We start from the raw sequence: 22,827 nt of genomic DNA on the forward strand, positions 1-22,827 counted from the left end.
CACTGCCAGGCACATTGCCAAATAAAATAAAGAAATGTAATCCCAGAAAACCCAATTACCTAGATCTATCATATGGATAGATCTACTTATATCCATCCCATTTAACACATATACAGCTGAGAGACTTCTTATATAAATATGAGTATACTGTAATGAGCTATTGCAGTCAAAGTAATTTCAGGAACAAAATAACCCACTGACTGTACAAAAATGCCTGACAAATACTGAAAAGTCTCTTGATTAACAAATCTCTTTTTTAATTGAAGTATAGTTGATTTACAATGTTGTGTTAGTTTCTGGTGTACAGCAAAGTGATTCAATTTCATATATACACACACACACACACACACACACACATACACACACACACATAAATATATGTTCTTGTTCAGATTCTTTTCCCTTATAGGTTATTACAAAATATTGGGTATAAGTTCCCTGTGCTATACAGTAGATCCTTGTTGTCTATCTATTTTCTATATAGTGGTTTAACAAATCATTTTGTTTGTTTTCCTTTTACTAAAGAATGTACATTGTAAACAAAACAAAGGAAGTTATCCTCTTTCTGAATTTGCCAGAATAGACAGTGGAGCTGCTGTCTGGTTGCGACACTCTTGTATGGCATGTAGAATCTTATTACCAAAGCAAGAGAATCTGAAAAGGAAGAAAGTACAACAGATATATGGATGATCTACTCCCTCTGTAATCTAGCAGACCCATGCAACACAATATTTTACTGTTTTAGTAATCATTAAAACTATTAAACCAGTGAATTATTGTGTTGGTGTTGGGGAAAATGTGCTCTGCTACACAATGGCCTCACTTTAAGAAGCTGGTTTTGAATCTGAAATAGCAAGAAAGCATTTTTCTATCTTTTTTCTATTCTATGACTTAACAGGAACAGAAAATGAAGGATGAGCTGTGAAATCTAAACTCTGTAATTTTCATTCTAACGTAAATTTTATCCTCGCTGTGCTTTAGGTTTTCATTCACACACACACACACACACACACACACACAGGTGAAAGTGCCAAAGCAAAGTTTTAGGATGCAACAGACTTGTTTCATGAAGACAATCATGTACTCGTTGATGAAGAACACAAGCAGAGTTTTCATACAACAGTCTTGTTACTTGAAAGAGCATTTACATAAGTGAAGTCATGAAATTAGTTACTGGAAGCATTTAAACATAAATATAAATTTAATCTCTTTTCTGTTTAAGATGTTTCATAGAGTACTCCTGCATGGATTGGGTTGTTGGACTAAATGGTTTTCAGTGTCCCTTTTAGCTCAAGTGTTTATGTCAATGTTTTGTGGTACAAGATGACCATTAGCTTGCCTTTCTATGAAAAGAACTAAACAGTAAGGGCTGGTCAGAGAGTTAATCAGTAGACTAGAGTGAGCAAGAGGCCATGAAGCAATGATAGCCCATTCCCACCATTCCCTGAAAAAGGAAGATGGTGGCTATAATGGAAGGTTAGTATGGAAACTGGGAAATGCAGTTGGTGGATGAGAAAGTTAAGAACAAACTTTGCTTGGAATGAGTTATGGGTGAGTAGGACTCTCACTTTTCTTCAAGTCCTAAATTAAATCAAGAAGGGAGTTCACTTTCCCAGGATCCTTTTTATAGGACTTCATATAGAAAGAGAGGTATAAAAAGAAAATATGAAGAGCTCATGCGCAAAGAAATAAAACTGCACTATAATATAATTTTAATAGCACACCACCCCTTTGTCTAAAGGCTTAATGTTTTATTAGTGCTGTATCATCCTCTTAGGGTAGACAATAGTCTTCCATTATAAATTTTAACTGCTTTGTTTCTGTTAATATTTTAAGCAGAGAGAGTATGTAGTAAAGAAAAGAAGACCTAGAAATAGGAAAACTAATATACATAATAGTGCTCAACGACTAATTCCACTTCATTCTCTACTATTAACTATTTGTGAGACTGCTGAGTTTCACTTTTGAGATTCACTTTTCTCATCTATATTTTGAGGGGATTGGTTGGGAACAATTGTTAAAATGTTTCCAGGTCTTAAATTACATACTCAGCAGCAGTTTAGATAGACCAGGTTGTCTATCTAAAGAATAGATAGACTAAAGAATATCTGATATTTATTTACTGAAAAATTCCTGGCTCTTTTCAGAACCCTTAAGTGTAATATTTTTATGCATACTTTTTTCTGTGGGTTAGAAGTATGGGCTTGAATCTTAGAGGCTGACTACTAAATATTCTTCTTTGCTTTTGTTTCCTCACTTGAAACCCTGATTCCTGATGCACAGGATCATAAATCTCTTCCTTTTGTCTAAGTGCTGTGAAAGAGAGATAAGATACATGGTTTTGTGAGGGCAAACAACAGGACTTGACCTAAGCATTTGGGTAAGGATAGGGCAGGTCAAGGGGGGGCTTCTCTGAGGATGTGATGCCTGAATTAACCTCTGAAAGAAGAACAGGGCTTAATGAAGTTAAAATGGTAGGGAACAGTCCTAACGTAGAAGGAAATATAGAGGGAATGAAAGAAGGTCAGGTTGGCTGAACTAGACATAAAAGGAGAAAGCTGACATGAAGTGATGCTGGAGAGGTAAGCAGGGACTGTGGAGGGCCTTGCGTGCCAGGTAAGGAATTTTGTGTTTACCCTAAGAGTCACAGAAAACTACTGGTAGCAGTAGGAACACAACCAGATTTACATTTGGGAATGATCATTCTGCTTTGAACGTAGTTTGTGTATAAGGGGGCAGGAGGAAGAGGGTGACTGCAGGGAGATCGGTTAGGTACTTATTGCAGTAATCCAGGTGAGAGATACAAGGACTTTGGACCAGTGTGATGATATCAGAGATATAGAAAATTGGACAGATTTGAGAACTGTTTAGGGAGTATATGCACTATTGGTGTTGGATGGCTGTGAATGGTCTTAAGGATGAGTCCCAAATTTCTAACTCACCATAGCTCAAAAGTGAATAGATGATGTTAGCATACTTTGAGACAGGGAACATAGGCGAGAAAAGACATAAATACACCTTCTGTTTCTAGCAATAAAGATAGTAAGGAAGCTAAATCATACTGTTCAACATAAGCAATCAAATTTTAACCAAGAAAGCATGTCTAAAACGGAAGAAGAGATTTCCAAGATAATGAATGTTTATTACTTGTGACTTCCCAAACTATACCAAAGATATTCTTTATACTTTTTGAAAGTTATAGCATTTCCCCCTTTCCCTGTAGAATTCAGGAGAGACAATAGGAAGAAAATATTGTAACATGAGAAACACTATGGAATCCAACCATCTGTCTAGACTCGTATGGTTCATTGTTAGGCATAACAGAGGCTGGAGCCCAGGAAATTTTCCTTCAGGCAACAGTCCCGCTGGAAATTTTGGTCAGCTTCATTTATGAAAGAATCATTTTCAATTTTAACACATATTGATTTTTGCCCCCCTGAACTGTGATGCTCTGTGAGCTACACATTATTTCTAAATTGGAAAATGGATGTTTCCCAATATTTTTTATAATTTATGAATTATTGTTTTCTATTTTAACATCCCCCATATATTTTTTCTTTAAAAATCAAATAGAAAGAGACCAGAAAAAGCAAACAAATATGCAAACAGATAACTCTAGAATAAGTTAGAATCATATACTCTAAGGCACACATGCACACACATAGCCAAATGGTTATTTGTTCATACACTCTGTGTTTGATTTTGGCATATGAATACTTTAGTTCTATTGATGACTAAGAATTTAGCTGAGTAGCTGATTTATAGAATAACTGGCAAGTCAGCCATCATTAGAAAGAAGCACATCAGTGGATTATTCAAAGCCCCATTTCTTTTGGCATTTGTGTTTAAGTTTTTTTTGCTGGACAATCAGTATACTTATTAGGGGGTAAATTAGGGAAAATAAAAGAACTCCAAAGGTATTCCATGGTCTACTGGCTGCCACCTTTGTAATAAATGACCAGCCAACTAGTGAGAATCCTTAGGCTTGAAGATGTGGGGAAGCATAAAGAGGTAAAAGAGATGACTCCTACTGTCAAGAAGTTTACAATGTAATTAGAGGAATCAGACATAAATATATAAAAAATGAACTATTCAAAGCATATCACACATGATTGTATTCTAAATGCTCTATTTAAATTATCTTTGTTGGAACTTAATTAATGGTTGGTTAAACTTATAAGCAAGTTTACAGAGCTCATTTAATTCATATGCACATGAATAATTATACTAAAAGTACTTTTTCATCTACATTCAAAATTATGTATCATATTGTTTTTAGGAGAAAATATATTCTGGTCTCCCACAGAAAACAACAAAAATAAGTTTCTCTAATCAGGCCCCAGCAATGAAAATCCAGCCTTTCCCACCATTTCACCCTCTTCTGAGCAACACCACACATCAACTCTGACCATATTACCTCTTGCACTGATTGGTGGTCGAAATGGGTAAATAAAAGGAGAAAAAGAAATCTGATTGGAGAGTAATACAACTGTGCAGCTTGGTTAGATACGTTTGGGTGACAGCCATTTGTTAGCATTTTAAAACTGCATGAAAAGGGAGAAGAAGAAGGCAACTTCTAAGACACCAAAAACCTAAAGGGTAGACTTCTCTTTCTAGCAGTATGGAAGACTATATGCTCTGACCAACATTCCTTCTGAAAACAACTAAAAATGCTGGAAAAGCGTGTTAAAATATCTCAAACATATCAATGAAATGGCAAAAAAGGAAGGACTACTCAGAAGACAAAAAGCAAGTAAAAGCTGGAACCCAGAAAGTTAACACAGAGGCTAGCATTTGCCTTGAGTGTATTTGCCAAACATTGTGAGTTGAAACTGGTTTTCACTATTTTGGAATGTGGGAGGATAGGAAATAAAACCAAAGGCCTACCCAGGAGAGAAGTAAAAGAGGAGACTCTCCCCTGCATAAAACTGAGATCCTAAAAGGTTGCATTTTTAGTGTAGGGGTGAGCTAAAAATATATTCTCATCTTCTTCCCCTACCTGCCAGGAAAATTTTCTGTGGCAAAACATGCTGCTTCAAGGAGGAGAACAAAATTTTTTCCCTTGCAAATTTGAAGGCACAGGTCTGCAAAACCTCTGTCTGATAATAATTATTTTTTAATAGATTTTATTTGCTTATTTATTTATTTATTTATTTATTTATGGCTGTGTTGGGTGTTCGTTGCCGCACGTGAGCTTTCTCTAGTTGCAGTAAGTGGGGGCTACTCTTTGTTGTGGTGCACGGGCTTCTCACTGTGGTGTCTTCTCCACTCTTGCTGTGGAGCATGGGCTCTAGGCGCATGGGCTTCAGTAGTTGTGGCACGTGGGCTCAGTAGTTGTGGCTTGTGGGCTCTAGAGCGCAGGCTCAGTAGTTGTGGTGCACGGGCTTAGTTGCTCTGCAGCATGTGGGATCATCCTGGACCAGGGCGTGAACCCGTGTCCCCTGCATTGGCAGCCGGATTCTTAACCACTGTGCCATCAGGGAAGCCCCATCTAGCTGATAATTATTTTTAAATAAACTATTTACAAATGAGCCCAGGTTGGTGGTTTTCTCAGGCAACTGGTGGAATGAAACATAATCTTCTCTAAAGGAATCTGATTCCAATCCAAGTTTCAAAGACTGTCACCTATTAAATACCAAGAAATATGAGCTCCTGGTCAAAGCTCACAAAATGCATAAGATAAAAAGAAACAATGAATAAAAGAAGAAACAATAGATAGTAAAATAAGACCTACAAAAGACTATAGATAATGGAATTATCAGATATATACTACAAAATATACATGTTTAAAGAACTGAAAGAGTAATGTTGAGTGTATGAGTAAAGAGCAAGAAACTATAAAAAGGGACAAGCATATTGAAAAAGAATCAAATACAATTTCTACAAACAAAAAACATAATAAAATTTTTAAATTCAGGGCATTAGATATATTTGATAAAATATTAGCTCTGGCTAAAAGACAATTTTTGAACTGAAAAATACATCAGAACACATCACCTAGAATGCAACAGAAAAAGACAAAGGCATGGAAAATACAAGAGAGATTAAGAAACACAGAGGACTGATGGAAAAGCTCTAACATACATTCAGAGTCCTAGATGGAAAGAAGCTGAGGAAGCAGAAGAAATTTGGAGAGATAATGACTAACAACTTTTAGACCAGGAGAAAGACAATAACCAAAATTCCCATAATACTCAAGCAGGATAAATTAATAAAAATTCATACCTAGAAATATCACAGTGAAACTAGGTAGCACAAAAGACATAGAGAAGATCTTTAAAATGGCCAGAGAGAAAAGACAGATTACCTTCAAAGGAATAACAATGAATTTATAGATAGCTACCTAAAAGCAAGAGTGGAAACTAGAAGACAGTGAAAAGATAGCTTTAATATGGTAGAAGGGGAAACCATGCAAAATAAAAGTATTTAAAAATAAACATCAACAGTTCCAAACATACCTCTATAGTATGTACTTTAGATAAAAGGAAAGTGGTCGCAGATGAAAGGCTTGAGATTCAAGGAGAAGTAATAATCATAAAAGTGGTAAGTTACTGGCTAAGTATAAACAAACATTGATTGTATAATGCTACAAAAACAATGTCTGTCTTGTGGATGAAAAAAATAGAACAATACACATACAAACACCAACAGCATATATGTCAGGAGGAAAGTGACTGACATTAAAGTTTTCTAAGATCCTTGAGTTGGTCAGGAGGAGTGGAGACATTAACTTTAGACTATGATAAAATGTCTAAGATAATCCATAAAAAATTAAAATAAAACATATAACTTTGAAACTAGTAAAAGGAAAAAAAATGAAAAAAATCAATCTAAAAGAAGGCAAGAAAAAAAGAAAATCAAGAAATATACTTCTAAATGAGGCACAGGTCAAAGAAGTCACTATTATGGAAATTAGAAAATATTATAATGGAATGATAAATACTACATATAGAAATGGAATTCAGTCAAAGTGGAACATAAACATATCAATGCTTCCAATAAATACACATGGGTTAAATACTACAATAAAATGATAATGATACACTAGATTAAAAAATAGCTACATGGATTTAGGTAAGCATAAGAATATGGAAAGGTTAAAAGTAGTAGATGAAAAAAGATATAGAAAAATACTAACTAAAAGAAAGCTGATGTAGCTGTATTAATATCAGATAAAACAGACTTTAACACAAAAAGCATTAGAACCAATGAAAAGGTCACTTCACAATGATACATAGTTCAGCTCACCAGAAAGGTATAGCAATGCTAACTTTGCATATATCTAGTAGCATAACTTCAATATATATGAAACAAAAATTGAAAGAATCATACAGAAAAATAAGCAAATACATAATAATAGTGGGAAAATTTAACACACCTCTCTTAGAAACTAACATATTAAGCAAATGAAAGTCAGAAATGATATAATTGATTTGATCAACAGAATTAACAAACAGATCTAATAGATATTTATGAAACAGCACATTCAACAGTAGCAGAATACATATTATTTTGAAGCATACCTGGAACATTTACAAGAATTTAACACCTGCTGTGCCATAAAAGAAATCTCAACAAATTTCAAAGGATTAATATCAAACAGATGACATGAACTAAATAACAAAAGAGAGGAGGGCCCTGAACCAAGATGGCGGAGTAGAAGGACGTGCTCTGGATCCCTCTTGTGAGAACACCAGGATCACAACTAACTGCTGGACAATCACGACAGGATGACACTGGAACTCACCAAAAAAGATACCCCACATCCAAAGACAAAGGAGAAGCCACAGTGAGACAGTAGGAGGGGCGCAATCACAGCAAAATCAAATCCCATAAATTCTGGGTGGGTGACTCACAGACTGGAGAACACTTATACCACAGAAGTCCACCCACTGGAGTGAAGGTTCTGAGCCCCACGTCAGGCTTCCGAAACTGGGAGTCCAGCAACGGGAGGAGGAATTCCTAGAGAATCAGACTTTGAAGGCTGGTGGGATTTGATTGCAGGACTTTGACAGGACTGGGGGAAACAGAGACTCCAATCTTGGAGGGCACACACAAAGTAGTGTGCGCATCAGGACCCAAGGGAAGGAGCAGTGACCCCAGGGGAGACTGAACCAGACCAACCTGCTAGTGTTGGAGGGTCTCCTGCAGAGGCAGGCAGTGGCTGTGGCTCACCGTGGGGACAAGGACACTGGCAGCAGAAGTTCTGGGAAGTACTCCTTGGTGTGAGCCCTCCCAGAGTCCGCCATTAGCCCCAACAAAGAGCCCGGATAGGCTCCAGGGTTGGGTTGCCTCAGGCCAAACAACCAACAGGGAGGGAACCCAGCTCCACCCATCAGCAGTCAAGCAGATTAAAGTTTTACTGAGCTCTGCCCACCAGAGTAACAGTCAGCTCTACCCACCACCAGTGCCTCCCATCAGGAAACTTGCACAAGCCTCTTAGTTACCCTCATCCACCAGAGGGCAGACAGCAGAAGCAAGAAGAACTACAATCCTGCAGCCTGTGGAACAAAAACCACATTCACAGAAAGATGGACAAGATGAAAAGGCAGAGAGCTATGTACCAGATGAACGAACAAGATAAAACCCCAGAAAAACAACTAAATGAAGTGGAGATAGGCAACCTTCCAGAAAAAGAATTCAGAATAATGATAGTGAAGATGATCCAGGACCTCGGAAAATGAATGGAGGCAAAGATCGAGAAGATGCCAGAAATGTTTAACAAAGACCTAGAAGAATTAAAGAACAAACAAACGGAGTTGCACAATACGATAACTGAAATGAAAACTACACTAGAAGGTATCAATAGCAGAATAACTGAGGCAGAAGAATGGATAAGTGACCTGGAAGACAGAATGGTGGAATTCACTGCTGCAGAACAGAAGAAAAAAGAATGAAAAGAAATGAAGACAGCCTAAGAGACCTCTGGGACAACATTAAATGCAATAATATTCACATTACAGGGGTCCCAGAAGGAGAAGAGAGAGAGAAAGGACCCGAGAAAATATTTTAAGAGATTATAATTGAAAACTCTGTCATACAGAGTGAAGTAAGTCAGAAAGAGAAAGAAAAATACCGTATGCTAACACATATATATGGAACTAAAGAAAAAAAAATGTCATGAAGAACCTGGGGGTAAAACAGGAATAAAGACACAGGCTTACTTGAGAATGGACTTGAGGATACGGGAAGGGGGAAGGGTAAGCTGTGACAAAGCAAAAGAGAGGCATGGACATATATACAGTACCAGATGTAAGGTAGATAGATAGTGGGAAGCAGCTGCATAGCACAGGGAGATCAGCTCGGTGCTTTGTGACCGCCTGGAGGGGTGGGATGGGGAGGGTGGGAGGGAGGGAGATGCATGAGGGAAGGGATGTGGGAACAGATGTATATGTATGACTGATTCACTTTGTTATAAAGCAGAAACTAATTAAAAAAGAAAGAGATTATAATTGAAAACTTCCCTAACTTGGGAAAGGAAATAGCCACCCAAGTCCAGGAAGTGCAGTGAGTCCCATACAGGATAAACCTAAGGAGAAACACACTGAAACACACAGAAATCAAACTGGCAAAAATTAAAGACAAAGAAAAATTCTTGAAAGCAGCAAGGGAAAAAGGACAAATAACATACAAGGGAACTCCCATAAGGTTAACAGCTGATTTCTCAGGAGAAACTCTACAAGACAGAAGGGAGTGGCATGATACACTTAAAGTGATGAAAGGGAAGAACCTACAACCAAGATTACTCTACCCGGCAAGGATTTCATTCAGATTCGATGGAGAAATCAAAAGCTTTACAGACAAGCAAGAGCGAACGGAATTCAGCACCACCAAACCAGCTCCACAACACATGCTAAAGGAACTTCTCTAAGTGGGAAACAAAAGAGAAGAAAAGGACCTACAACAACAAACCCAAAACAATTAAGAAAATGGTCATAGGAACATACATATCGATAATTACCTTAAATGTGAATGGATTAAATGCTCCAACCAAAAGACACAGGCTTGCTGAATGGATACAAAAACAAGACCCATCTATGTGCTGTCTACAAGAGACCCACTTCAGACCTAGGGACACATACAGACTGAAAGTGAGGGGATGGAAAAAGATATTCCATGCAAATGGAAATCAAAAGAAAGCTGGAGTGGCAATACTCATATCAGAAAAAATGGACTTTAAAATAAAGAATGTTACAAGAGACAAGGAAGGACACTACATAATGATCAAGGGATCAATCCAAGAAGAAGATATAACAATTATAAATACATATGCACCCAACATAGGAGCACCTCAATACATAAGGAAACTGCTAACAGCTATAAAAGAGGAAATCGACAGTAACACAGTAATAGTGGGGGACTTTAACACCTCACTTACGCCAGTGGACAGACCATCCAAACAGAAAATTAATAAGGAAACACAAGCTTTAAATGACACAATAGACCAGGTAGATTGAATTGATATTTATAGGACATTCCATCCCAAATCAGCAGATTACACTTTCTTCTCAAGGGCGCACAGAACATTCTCCAGGATAGATCACATCTTGGGTCACAAATCAAGCCTCAGTAAATTTAAGATAATTGAAATCATATCAAGCATCTTTTCTGACCACAACACGATGAGATTAGAAATGAATTACAAAAAAAAAAAAAAAACGTAAAAAACACAAACACAAGGAGGCTAAACAATACGTTACTAAATAACCAAGAGATCACTGAAGGAACCAAAGAGGAAATCAAAAAATACCTAGAGACAAATGACAATGAAAACATGACGAACCGGGCTTCCCTGGTGGCGCAGTGGTTGAGAGTCCGCCTGCCGATGCAGGGGACGCGGGTTCGTGCCCCGGTACGGGAAGATCCCACATGCCGCGGAGCAGCTGGGCCTGTGAGCCATGGCTGCTGAGCCTGCGCGTACAGAGCCTGTGCTCCGCAACGCGAGAGGCCACAACAGTGAGAGGCCCGTGCACCGCAAAAAAAAAACAAAAACAAAAAAACACAACGATCAAAAAACCTATGGGATGCAGCAAAAGCAGTTCTAAGAGGGAAGTTTATAGCTATACAAGCCCACCTCAAGAAACAAGAAAAATCTCAAGTAAACAATCTAATCTTACACCTAAAGGAACTAGAGAAAGAAAACAAACAAAACCCAAAGTTAGCAGAAGGAAAGAAATCATAAAAATCAGAGCAGAAATAAATGAAATAGAAACGAAGAAAACAAGAGCAAAGATCAATAAAACTAAAAGCTGGCTCTTTGAGAAGATAAACAAAACTGATAAACCATTAGCCAGACTCATCAAGAAGAAGAGAAGGAGGACTCAAATCAATAAAATTAGAAATGAAAAAGGAAAAGTTACAACAGACACTGCAGAAATACAAAGCATCCTAAGAGACTACTACAAGCAACTCTATGCCAATAAAATGGACAACCTGGAAGAAATGGACAAATTCTTAGAAAGGTATAAGCTTCCAAGACTGAACCAGGAAGAAATAGAAAATATGAACAGACTAATCATAAGGAATGAAATTGAAACTGTGATTAAAAATCTTCCAACAAACCAAAGTCCAGGAACAGATGGCTTCACAGGGGAATTCTATCAAACATTTAGAGAAGAGCTAACACCCATCCTTCTCATACTCTTCCAAAAAATTGCAGAGGAAGAAACACTCCCAAACTCATTCTACGAGGCCACCATCACCCTGATACCAAAACCAGACAAAGATACTACAAAAAAAGAAAATGACAGACCAATATCACTGATGAATATAGATGCAAAAATCCTCAATAAAATACTAGCAAACAGAATCCAACAATACGTTAAAAGGATCATACACCATGATCAAGTGGGATTTATCCCAGGGATGCAAGGATTCTTCAATATACGCAAATCAATCAATGTGATACACCATATTAACAAATTGAAGAATATAAACCATATGACCATCTCAATAGATGCAGAAAAAGCTTTTGACAAAATTCAATACCCATTTATGACAAAAACTCTCCAGAAAGTGGGCATAGAGGGAACCTACCTCAACATAATAAAGGCCATATAAGACAAACCCACAGCAAGCATCATTCTCATTGGTGAAAAACTGAAAGCATTTCCTCTAAGATCAGGAACAAGACAAGGATGTCCACTGTCACCCCTATTATTCAACATAGTTTTGGAAGTCCTAGCCATGGCAATCAGAGAAGAAAAAGAAATAAAAGGAATACAAATTGGAAAAGAAGAAGTAAAACTGTCACTGTTTGCAGATGACATGATACTCTACATAGAGAATCCTAAAGATGCCACCAAAAAACGACTAGAGCTAATCAATGAATTTGGTAAAGTTGCAGGAAACAAAATTAATGCACAGAAATCTCTTGCATTCCTTTACACTAATGATGAAAAATCCGAAAGAGAAATTAAGGAAACACTCCCATTTACCACTGCAACAAAAAGAATTAAACACCTAGGAATAAACCTACCTAGGGAGACAAAAGACCTGTATGCAGAAAACTGTAAGACACTGATGAAAGAAATTAAAGATGACACCAACAGATGGAGAGATATACCATATTCCTGGATTGGAAGAATGAATATTTTCAAAATGACTATACTACACAAAACAATCTACAGATTCAATGCAATCCCTACCAAATTACCAATGGCATTTTTTATGGAACTAGAACAAAAAAATCTTAAAATTTGTATGGAGACACAAAAGACCCTGAATAGCCAAAGCAGTCTTGAGGTGTAAAACGGAGCTGGAGGAATCAGACCCCCTGATTTCAGACTATACTACAAAGCTACAGTAATCAAGACAATATGGTCCTGGCAGAGAAACAGAAGCACAGGTCAATGGAACAAGATAGAAAGCCCAGAGATAAACCCACGCACCTATGGTCAACTAATCTACAACAAAGGAGGCAAGGATAGACAATGGAGAAAAGACAGTCTCTTCAATAAGTGGTGCTGGGAAAACTGGACAGCTACATGTAAAAGAATGAAATTAGAACACGCCCTAACACCACACACAAAAATAAACTCAAAATGGATAAGAGACCTAAATGTAAGACCAGACACTATAAAACTCTTAGAGGAAAATATAGGAAGAACACTGTTCGATATAAATCACAGCAAGATCTTTTTTGATCCACCTCCTAGAGTAATGGAAATAAATACAAAAATAAACAAAGGGGACCTAATGAAACTTCAAAGCTTTTGAACAGCAAAGGAAACCATAAACAACACTAAAAGACAACTCTCAGAATGGGAGAAAATATTTGCAAAGGAATCAACAGACAAAGGATTAATCTTCAAAATATATAAACAGCTCATGCAGCTCAATATCAAAAGAAAAAACCACCCAGTCCAAAAATGGGCAGAAGACCTAAATAGACATTTCTCCAAAGAAGATATACAGATGGCCAAGAGGCACATGAAAAGCTGCTCAGCATCACTAATTATTAGAGAAATGCAAATCAAAACTACAATGAGGTATCACCTCACACCAGTTAGAATGGGCATCATCAGAAAATCTACAAATAGCAAATGCTGGAAAGGGTGTGGAGGAAAGGGAACCCTCTTGCACTGCTGGTGGGAATGTAAATTGATACAGCCACTATGGAGAACAGTATGGAGGTTCCTTAAAAAACCAAAAATATAATTACCATATGATCCAGCAATCCCACTCCTGGGCATATACCCAGAGAAAACCATAATTCAAAAAGACACATGCACCCCAATGTTCATTGCAGCACTATTTACAATAGCCAGGTAATGGAAGCAACCTAAATGCCCATCGACAGACGAATGGATAAAGAAGATGTAGTAAATATATACCATGGAATATTACTCAGCCATAAAAAGGAACGAAATTGGGTCATTTGTTGAGATGTGGATGGATCTAGAGACTGTCGTACAGAGTGAAGTTAGTCAGAAAGAGAAAAACAAATATCGTATATTGACGTGTATATGTGGAACCTAGAAAAATGGTACAGATGAACCAGTTTGCAGGGCAGGAATTGAGACACAGATGTACAGAACAAACATATGGACACCAAGGGGGGAAAGCCGCGGTGGTGGTGGTGGTGGTGGTGGTGGTGGTGTGATGAATTCGGCAATTGGGATTGACATGTATACACTGATGTGTATAAAACTGATGACTAATAAGAACCTGCTGTATAAAAAAATAAATAAAATAAAATTTAAAAATTAAGAAAAAAAGGGCTTCCCTGGTGGCGCAGTGGTTGAGAGTCCGCCTGCCGATGCAGGGTACATGGGTTGGTGCCCCAGTCTGTGAAAATCCCACATGCCACGGAGTGGCTAGGCCCGTAAGCCATGGCCGCTGAGCCTGAGCGTTCGGAGCCTGTGCTCCGCAACGGGAGAGGCCACAGCAGTGAGAGGCCTGTGTACTGCAAAAAAAAAAATTAAGAAAAAAAAATCATACAGATGACAGTGTATGGCCAAAATTCTATTAAGTTGGTAATCAATAATGAAAAGATGACTAGATAAAAACCCTTATATAGATGAAAATTAAGAAATATGCTTCTAAATAACTCATAGTTCAAAGAAGTTATCATTATGAAAATTAGAAAATATTAAAATGGAATGATAAGCACTACATATCAAAAAGTGTAGAATCCGGTCAAAGTGCAACGTAGAAGGACATTTATAGCCCAAATGCTTATAACAGGAAAGAAAGAATTATGAAAAATTAATGAGTTAAGCTTATATAACCAAAACTAAGGAAATGAATAGAAAAAGTAAACTAAAAGAAAGTAGAGGAAAGAAAATAAAGAGCAGAAATTAATGAATTAAAAAAACAATAGGAAGATCAAGAAAATAAAATTCTTTCAAAAGACCAATGAAATTGACAAATTACCAGTAAACTTGATTGGGCAAATAAATCTAATCTTATGCAAAATATTTTTAAAATCAGCAACAAATGGCTAGAAAATACAATTTAATAAAATTTACCATTTACAATGGCATAAAATATGTAAGTTATAATAAAAACAATATATGTGTATATATAAAGTACCTAAGAATAATTCTAACAATAAATATGCAAGACATTTAGAGAGAAATTATAAAACTTACTTCATTGAAAGATATTAATGAAAATCTAAATACATGAGGAGATACCCCATGTTAGTGCCATGGAAAACTCAATATTATCAAGACATCAATTTCACCAAGTTAATCTAAATTATTAATGCAATTCCAAGCAAAACAAACAGCTCTGTGTGTGCTTGTCTTTGTGTGCATCCTCACAAAATGGTTCTAAAATTTATGTGGGAGAACAAAGTTCAAGAATAATCAAGATACTCCTAGTGAAAAATAACAAGGGAGGAGAGGGGGTGTCACACCAGATGTCAATAATTAATACAAAATGATATTAAATGATACAAAAATTACTGGCACTAGGATAGACCAAATGGATCTTCTAAATTACATCAGGAGTCCAGCAAAGGACCCACGTACATATGAAAACTTGATTTATTACAGAGCTCAATATGTGACACTGAGCTAACTGTTATTTTAAAAATCAATATAGGGACTTCCCTGGTGGCACAGTTGTTAAGAATCCACCTGCCAATGCAGGGGACACGGGTTCGAGCTCTGGTCCAAGAAGATCTCACATGCCGCAGAGCAACTAAGCCCGTGCATCACAACTACTGAGCCTGTGCTCTAGAGCCCGCGTGCCACAACTACTGAAGCCCACATTCTTAGAGCCCGTGCTCCGCCGCAAGAGAAGCCACTGCACTGAGAGGCCCGTGCACCGTAACGAAGAGTAGCCCCCGCTCACCGCAACTAGAGAAAGCCTGCACACAGCAACTAAGACCCAACACAGCCCAAAATAAATAAATAAATATTTTGAAAAAATAAAATAAAATCAATACAATTCACAGACCAAAAAGTGAAAGACAAAACCATGCAACTTCTAAAAGAGAATACCTAAAAGAGAGTATCTTTATGAGTTTTTGTTAGGAAAGAATTTCTTAAACACTTGCAAAAAAATGCAAATTATAAAGGAAAAGACATATTTAATTAACTGGAAAGATGAGTTTCTGATTAGTAAAAAGTCATCAAAAAAGAAAGTGAAAAGTGAAGTCACAAACTGGGAGAAAGTATTTGTAAAATATGTAACTGACAAAAGATTTCTATCCAGAATGTGTAAAGAATTCCTATAAACCAATGAGAAAAGGACTAACTACATAGTAGAAAAAGAATGAGCAGGGCCTCCCTGGTGGTGCAGTGGTTGAGAGTCCGCCTGCCGATGCAGGGGATACGGGTTCGTGCCCCGGTCTGGGAGGATCCCATATGCCGCGGAGCGGCTGGGCCCGTGAGCCATGGCCGCTGGGCCTGCGCATCCGGAGCCTGTGCTCCGCAACGGGAGAGGCCACAACAGTGAGAGGCCCGCATACCGAAAAAAAAAAAAAAAAAAAAAAAAAAGAATGAGCAAAATAATTGAACGAAACTTCACACAAGTAAACATGAATGGCCAATTAACTTACGAAAAGTGTCCAACCTCATTAGTAATTTGGAAATATATATTCAAACCACAATGAAAAGCATTCACAACTTCTTGATTGGAAAAAAATTGTAACTTGGATAACAGTTGTCAAGAACAGTCAGTATTAGTTACTCCCATCCACGACTGTTTGGTATTATCCAGTAAAATCAAAGATGCACACACACTATGACCCAGTGTCACTCTTAGGCATATACTCTAGGGAAGCTCCTGGACCTGTGTCAAGAGGACATGTGTAAGAATATCCACAGTGACAGCTTGTAATAGTAAACAAACCAAAGGAAACAATCTGAATGTCCATCAATATCGGAGAATGAATTAGAAAACTGAAGTACAGTTATACACTGGAATAGAATAAGCAAATGAACGAATTACAGTTACATACAACATGGATGAATCTTAGAAATAAAAAAGGAAGTCACAGATGAATACATGCATAAAATTTATAAACATTCACAGCTAAACAACATACATAGGATACAAATATATAAGGTAAAATTACAAACAAAAAAATTATAAACTAAAAATTAAGAATAGTGGGGACTTCCCTGCTGGTCCAGTGGTTGAGACTTCGCCTTCTAATGCCAGTGGGGGTACAGGTTCAATCCCTGGTCGGGGAGCTAAGATCCCACAAGATCTCGCGGCCAAAAAACCAAAACATACAACAGAAGCAATATTGTAACAAATTCAACAAGGACTTAAAAAAAAAAAAGAATAGTGGATTTACTGAGGGAAGAGTGAAGAAGATGGGAGGTAGGTATACGGACACAGGAGATTTCAAAGAAAGTGATAGGTTCTTTTACTTAAATTGGTTGTTTGATCTCTGGGTATTCACCGTGTTCTGTGTATATTACACCTATTTTACAATTTTTTGATATCTATTTGACATTTAATGAAAAAATTAAAAATAATAAAATGGAAACCCAAGTCTAGGAATATTGCATAGGTCATAAGTCAGTTCCCACCCACAGGGATGGAGCCAGTGATTCCACTGAAAGACAGTAAAAGACAGGATTTCAGAGCAGGGAGGGGCACTTGCACAGGGATTTTTCAAGGGTAGGATTTGGAATAGTTGAAGAGAAGATAAGGAAAGAAATCTAGTTGGGGAATGAAGTGAGCAGAGACTTCAAGGAAGAGATCCTCCTCTTGTGTTGGGAAGTCATGAGTATGCATAGGCTACTGAAGTAACTGATGAGACAGGCAGCTTGAACCATTAGTTTAACAAACACTAGATTGCCCAGAAATTCAATTTATCTTTCACTCCATTTATAAAGAAAACGGAGTGTGCTGTGATTTAAAAAAAGAAAGTGAAATAGATTTTAGAAAATTCTATAAGTGAAAATGAAGTTCTTTGCTATGGCTTTTTTATATCAAGATTTCCAGCCTGAGGGCCACACCTTGTTAAAATGGGAGACTGGAGGCCAAAACTGCCTCTTCCCTCTTTCTCTCTTGCTAATGTGCCCCACCCTCTCCAGTTCCCTGCAGCTGAATGTGTTTATCAAACTTGACTGCACAGGAAAGTGCAATGAGAGTGTTCCGGGTCACAAACAGGTTACCTGCCGGCCCCAGGAAGAAAGAAGAGGAAAAAGAAAAAGCCACAGTTGCAGGGTCTGTTGCTCATACTCTCCGGCTACAGTTACCTACTTCATCAGCCATGGTGACATCTGATGAACTATTAGCCTAGCCCCCATGGCTAGAAGAGCGACATCTCAGGTCAAGGTGAGTCAGGCCTGCCATCTGGTCCTGCTCAGGGCTCCTGTGCTTATGACTACCAAATGGTCCTGCTAGGAGAGTTTTCTTTGTATTTCTGCACCCCAAAGAAGAGAAGAGCACTCCCATATACTGACTCCATCATGTCCCCAAATCCAGAGCTGCCATGATACTGGGAGCCATTTGCAGAGTAGGAAAAAATTTTTTTAATTAATTAATTCATTTATTTTTATTTTTGACTGCATTGTGTCTTCAATGCTGCATGCGGGCTTTCTCTAGTTGCTGCGAGCAGGGGCTACTCTTCATTGTGGTGTGTGGGCCTCTCGTCACGGTGGCTTCTCTTGTTGCGGAGCAGGGGCTCTAGGTGTGCGGGCTTCAGTAGCTGTGGCATGCGGGCTATGTAGTTGTGGTTTGCAGGCTCTAGAGCGCAGGCTCAGTAGTTGTGGTGCACGGGCTTAGCTGCTTCCCGGCATGTGGGATCTTCCCGGACCAGGGCTTGAAGCCATGTCCCCTACGCTGGCAGGCGGATTCTTAACCACTGCACCACCAGGGATGTCCCGGAAAAGTGATTTTTATAAACTTTGGAGGGCCTTCAATCTGAGGCATATCCTCTGGGAAGCAGATATTGTCTACCCAAACTCTAGGTAAAGAATTTGAGTCATGAAGAGGGGGTGAAGAGGCAGAAGGAGGTCGAGTAATTGCCCAAAGCCCCAAGCAGAGATCAGGTAAGAATTCAGGGTTCTGACTTGTCCTCAAAACACACCTGCTCCCTTTTAAACAGACATTAGAGTTCTGGAGATAAACTCAGCAAGTGTAATTTGCTAGAAGAGAAAGTTTTCTTTTAAAAGAGAAATTTCTTTAAAAGAAGAAATGGAGTAGTCTGTGCTGTGGGGGATGAAGCAACTGAAATGCTCTGTTTATTCCTACAGAGTCAGAATGGCAAAGCTGCTGGAAGTCTCCAGGGACGGAATAGGAGGAAAGTCCAGGTGATGGTGTGGTATGTATACGGAAATGGCATGAAGCATACCATGATATAAAATTGCCAGGGCTATGAAGCATTATATACGTTTGATGAGGCCAGCAAATGAGAGGATTAAGGTTAATTCTGCAACAAAATATGTTCAAATCTGTTATCTATAATTCCCACAGCCAAGAGAGTTATTTTGCAAATAACCATGTAGATTTTGAAGTTAGAGATAGCCCACAAAGGAGCAGTCTGTATTGGAGAAAAGGGATGAGGGGGCTCTGAAACTGTTGCAGCAGAAGAATGAAGGTATTGAAATGAAGAACTGCAGTTTCACTGTGTAGGTCTTCAATAGGCAGCCAAGTGAAGCACTTGCTCTTTGCAGTCAGGGTTCTTGGGTTGCAATTTCAGTTCTGCTACTTGCTAGCTGAGCAGACTTAGGCAAATCATGTCTCAGTTTCCTCATCTCTAAAAAAGGGGTAGTAATAGGACCAATCTCCCAGAGTGTTAAAAGGATCAATTGAGTAAATATTTGTAAAATATGAAGAACATTATCTAGCATGTAATAAGTGCTTTGTAGGTATCAGTTACTGTTATAAATAAAGTTTTCAAGAAATAAAGTTTTATTTTTAAAGGGTCACCCAGTTTCTCCTTAGTTTACCTTTTTTTTTTTTCGGATTTGGTTTCCTTGTTGGCTTCATTAGCATTTATGGGTTTGAGAAAGAAAATTGCTTGGCTATGCAAAGTCTTCAGGTTCTTGATATTTTTCCCAGTATAAAGCCATGTAATAAATGGGATTATCACCTAAATAATTCTCCAGGTCCACATTCAATTAATGAATAGACATGCTGTTAGAGAACTGAAATATTATGACCAGTCAGACATCTTCAGGAGGAAAGATGTGAGTTTTATTTGCTTAAAAAAAAACCTCTTAAACCCAGCCAACTTGGTTTAATCAGCTGTCTGAAGTGTCAGAAAAGTGAGTCCTGAAGTGGCTAAGGGAAAAAGCATCCACTGGATTACAGATCAGACAGAAACACCCCCAGCCCCTCATCTTCTTCTTTGCTCTGAGACACATGCAAAGCTCTTTATTTATTTTATACTTGAAATGTCAAAGGCGCCTGGGGGTGGGCCTCTGGACCGGGGATTGGCAGACCACACTCCTGGGCAGACATAATAAAAGTCCACCATGGGGCCGTGTGATTCACACAGCGTGTGCATGTCACCAGCAACCGATGGGTCTTGGCAGGGAGCCTCCTTCTGGCCTGGGAACAAGTACGTACTTGTGTTTCCTCCAGTGACAAGTGACTGTGATGGAGAACCACTCAGATATCCACACAGTTTGAGGGCCCAGAGGCAAAAATATCGTTCAGTGGGGCAAACATCTACACACCAAACTACTTCAACATGGTGACAACCAAGTAGAGCCTGGAGGCAAGGGGCTCTGTAGGACAAAGAGTTTACAGCAGAATTTTACTAATTCTGTATGATGGTAAAGGAAAAAGAAGTGTCTAAAAAGGAAAGATAGCACATTTAATTTGGGGGGTATTTACCTCTTGAGATAGGCATCCCACCGCATATGCAAACACACAGAGTCCTCAACGTGGCTCATCTTAGCCAAAAAGGCTCAAGTAGAAAATCAGACCTACTCTGTTCTCTCTGTACCTGCGGAGAACCCCAAGGCCCTCACTTCATCAGGCTGACTTGGAAAATGAGTACAGTTTTAGAATTTCAGGATTCTATGCTTTCTATAAAAGTTCTGCTACTCAGTAAAATGCCGCTCAGTCACGGAGCAAATGCTCTCAGTGTGTTAAATCACCTGATTTGGGGGATAACTTGATTGTTTTTTAGCCACTCCACTCACTTTCTTTGGTAGCTCCTCAAGTGGAAGAACTCTCATTTTCTCTTTTCTTTAATAAAGAGGATAGAGATCTGAGACTTGGTGTTAATTCTATTCTTTACTTTTAGCTAATGAAGGAATATTTGCCAGTACAGAATTAACAGTGATACAGAAAATTTTTAAAAAATGAGAAAATCAAAAAAGGCAAGTGAAACACACTAGCTTTTTACACAATCTATTACTGGCAAAAAAGTTTTGTTTCCTACTGTTTCCTTAATGCTTGGCTTTAATAGCTAACTTAGAGGTTTAAAATATAAAATAATACATACTGACTGTATTTGCAAACTGTTTAATGGTAGTTAAGCCTTTATTGAGTATCCATTATATACTGTACTTCAAACTTTTAAAGGTTACCAAGAAACAGAATAAACATTTCCAACCCTCAAAGACAACCTTATTGGGGAAGTAAAATGAGTATATAATTCAACTTACAAAAAATTCCAAAATTTAGACAAGTTGGAGAACTTATTCTATACTTCCAACTATTATAGAAGAAAAGGCATTTCATATTACACCTTGATAAAAGGAAATAGAAGAACTGGATTGATAGTTTTACTTTTATAACATTACAGTGAGGAAGGTAGCAAGTAATATGGTGCCAATTTGAAAGTAAAGTCAGAAGTTTAGTGATCTGTCCAAGTTCAGTGGCAATTCATTGGGATTATCTGCAGGAGTTAGACACAAGCTATTAAATATCCAATCCACTGTGGTTTTACATGAGACCACTCTGTGTCCTGGCTTTTGTGGGGGAAGAAACCAATACACACACTGAAGCAAAGTATGTATTATTTTGGTAGTTTTTTGATTCTGTGACAGAAATGTATAACACAGTCTGTTTAAAAAAACAGGCTTGATTCTCAAATTTTAAAGCACTGAAATAACAACTGCTATGTATTTTCTTGGGAAAAAGTATACTAATTTGACCTTATTCAAGCAGTAATATATTTCCAGGGGGACCAATGAAGAGGAAGGAAAGAACTGATGAGGTCTAACTGGTGACTGCATTTACAGATTAATCTTGACAGGGAACAAATAACATCTCCTCCCAGGAGGCCCCAATATAGCCAACTGAGAAGTGGGGTCATTATGAGCACAGTGGATTTTTCTGATTACAATAAACTTTTTAATTACTTTAAGTGAAATATTCTTTTCAGTGGTAGTAAACTTAAAAATTAAGCACTGTACTGTCTTTTTTTGTCATACTGGCTATGCATGCAACCCTCTCTTATTCTTTACATTGCTTTGCACAGCAATTCGTCTGCCCTGAAATCAAAATGGGAAAATGGTACACATTTATTAAAAAAGCACTCACATACCAAAACGTGCAAGAACCCACACAGGGAAAGAATGAGCTGAATGAGTGGTCAGCAGCTTAGACCCAGAGCAGTTTCATTTTTATCCATGTTCTACAGTGGCCTTTCCCATGTAATTTCATTTGAAGCTAATAAGTTTGGAGAACAGTTATCCAAACGAATCAATGAAGGTGGGGTAGGACTAGAATAATGATACAATTTTTATTTTTCAATTAGGTGATAAATTTTCATTCTAGGAAGATACTACAACATATCACAAAACATACCAACTACATACATCCACAATGAAAGTCATTATGAAAGAGTATTCATGAAACGATTGTGTCATGGAAGCAAAACAACTAATTTGGAACATGAGAGCCAAGTAATCAAGTTCCTTTAAAAAGCGGGGCGGGAGGGGGGAAATGACA

General features: G+C 37.9%; 1 protein-coding gene across 10 annotated transcripts in view; it reads right to left on the reverse strand.

The window, feature by feature from the left end:
* Positions 1-22,827, reverse strand: part of ALPK1 (alpha kinase 1) — a 138,207-nt gene that overhangs the window by 65,131 nt on the left and 50,249 nt on the right. The gene's annotated exons all lie outside the window — the stretch shown is intronic.

This window comes from Mesoplodon mirus, assembly GCF_964341445.2.
Source record: "Mesoplodon mirus genome assembly, chromosome: 2".
Lineage (NCBI taxonomy): Eukaryota > Metazoa > Chordata > Mammalia > Artiodactyla > Ziphiidae > Mesoplodon > Mesoplodon mirus.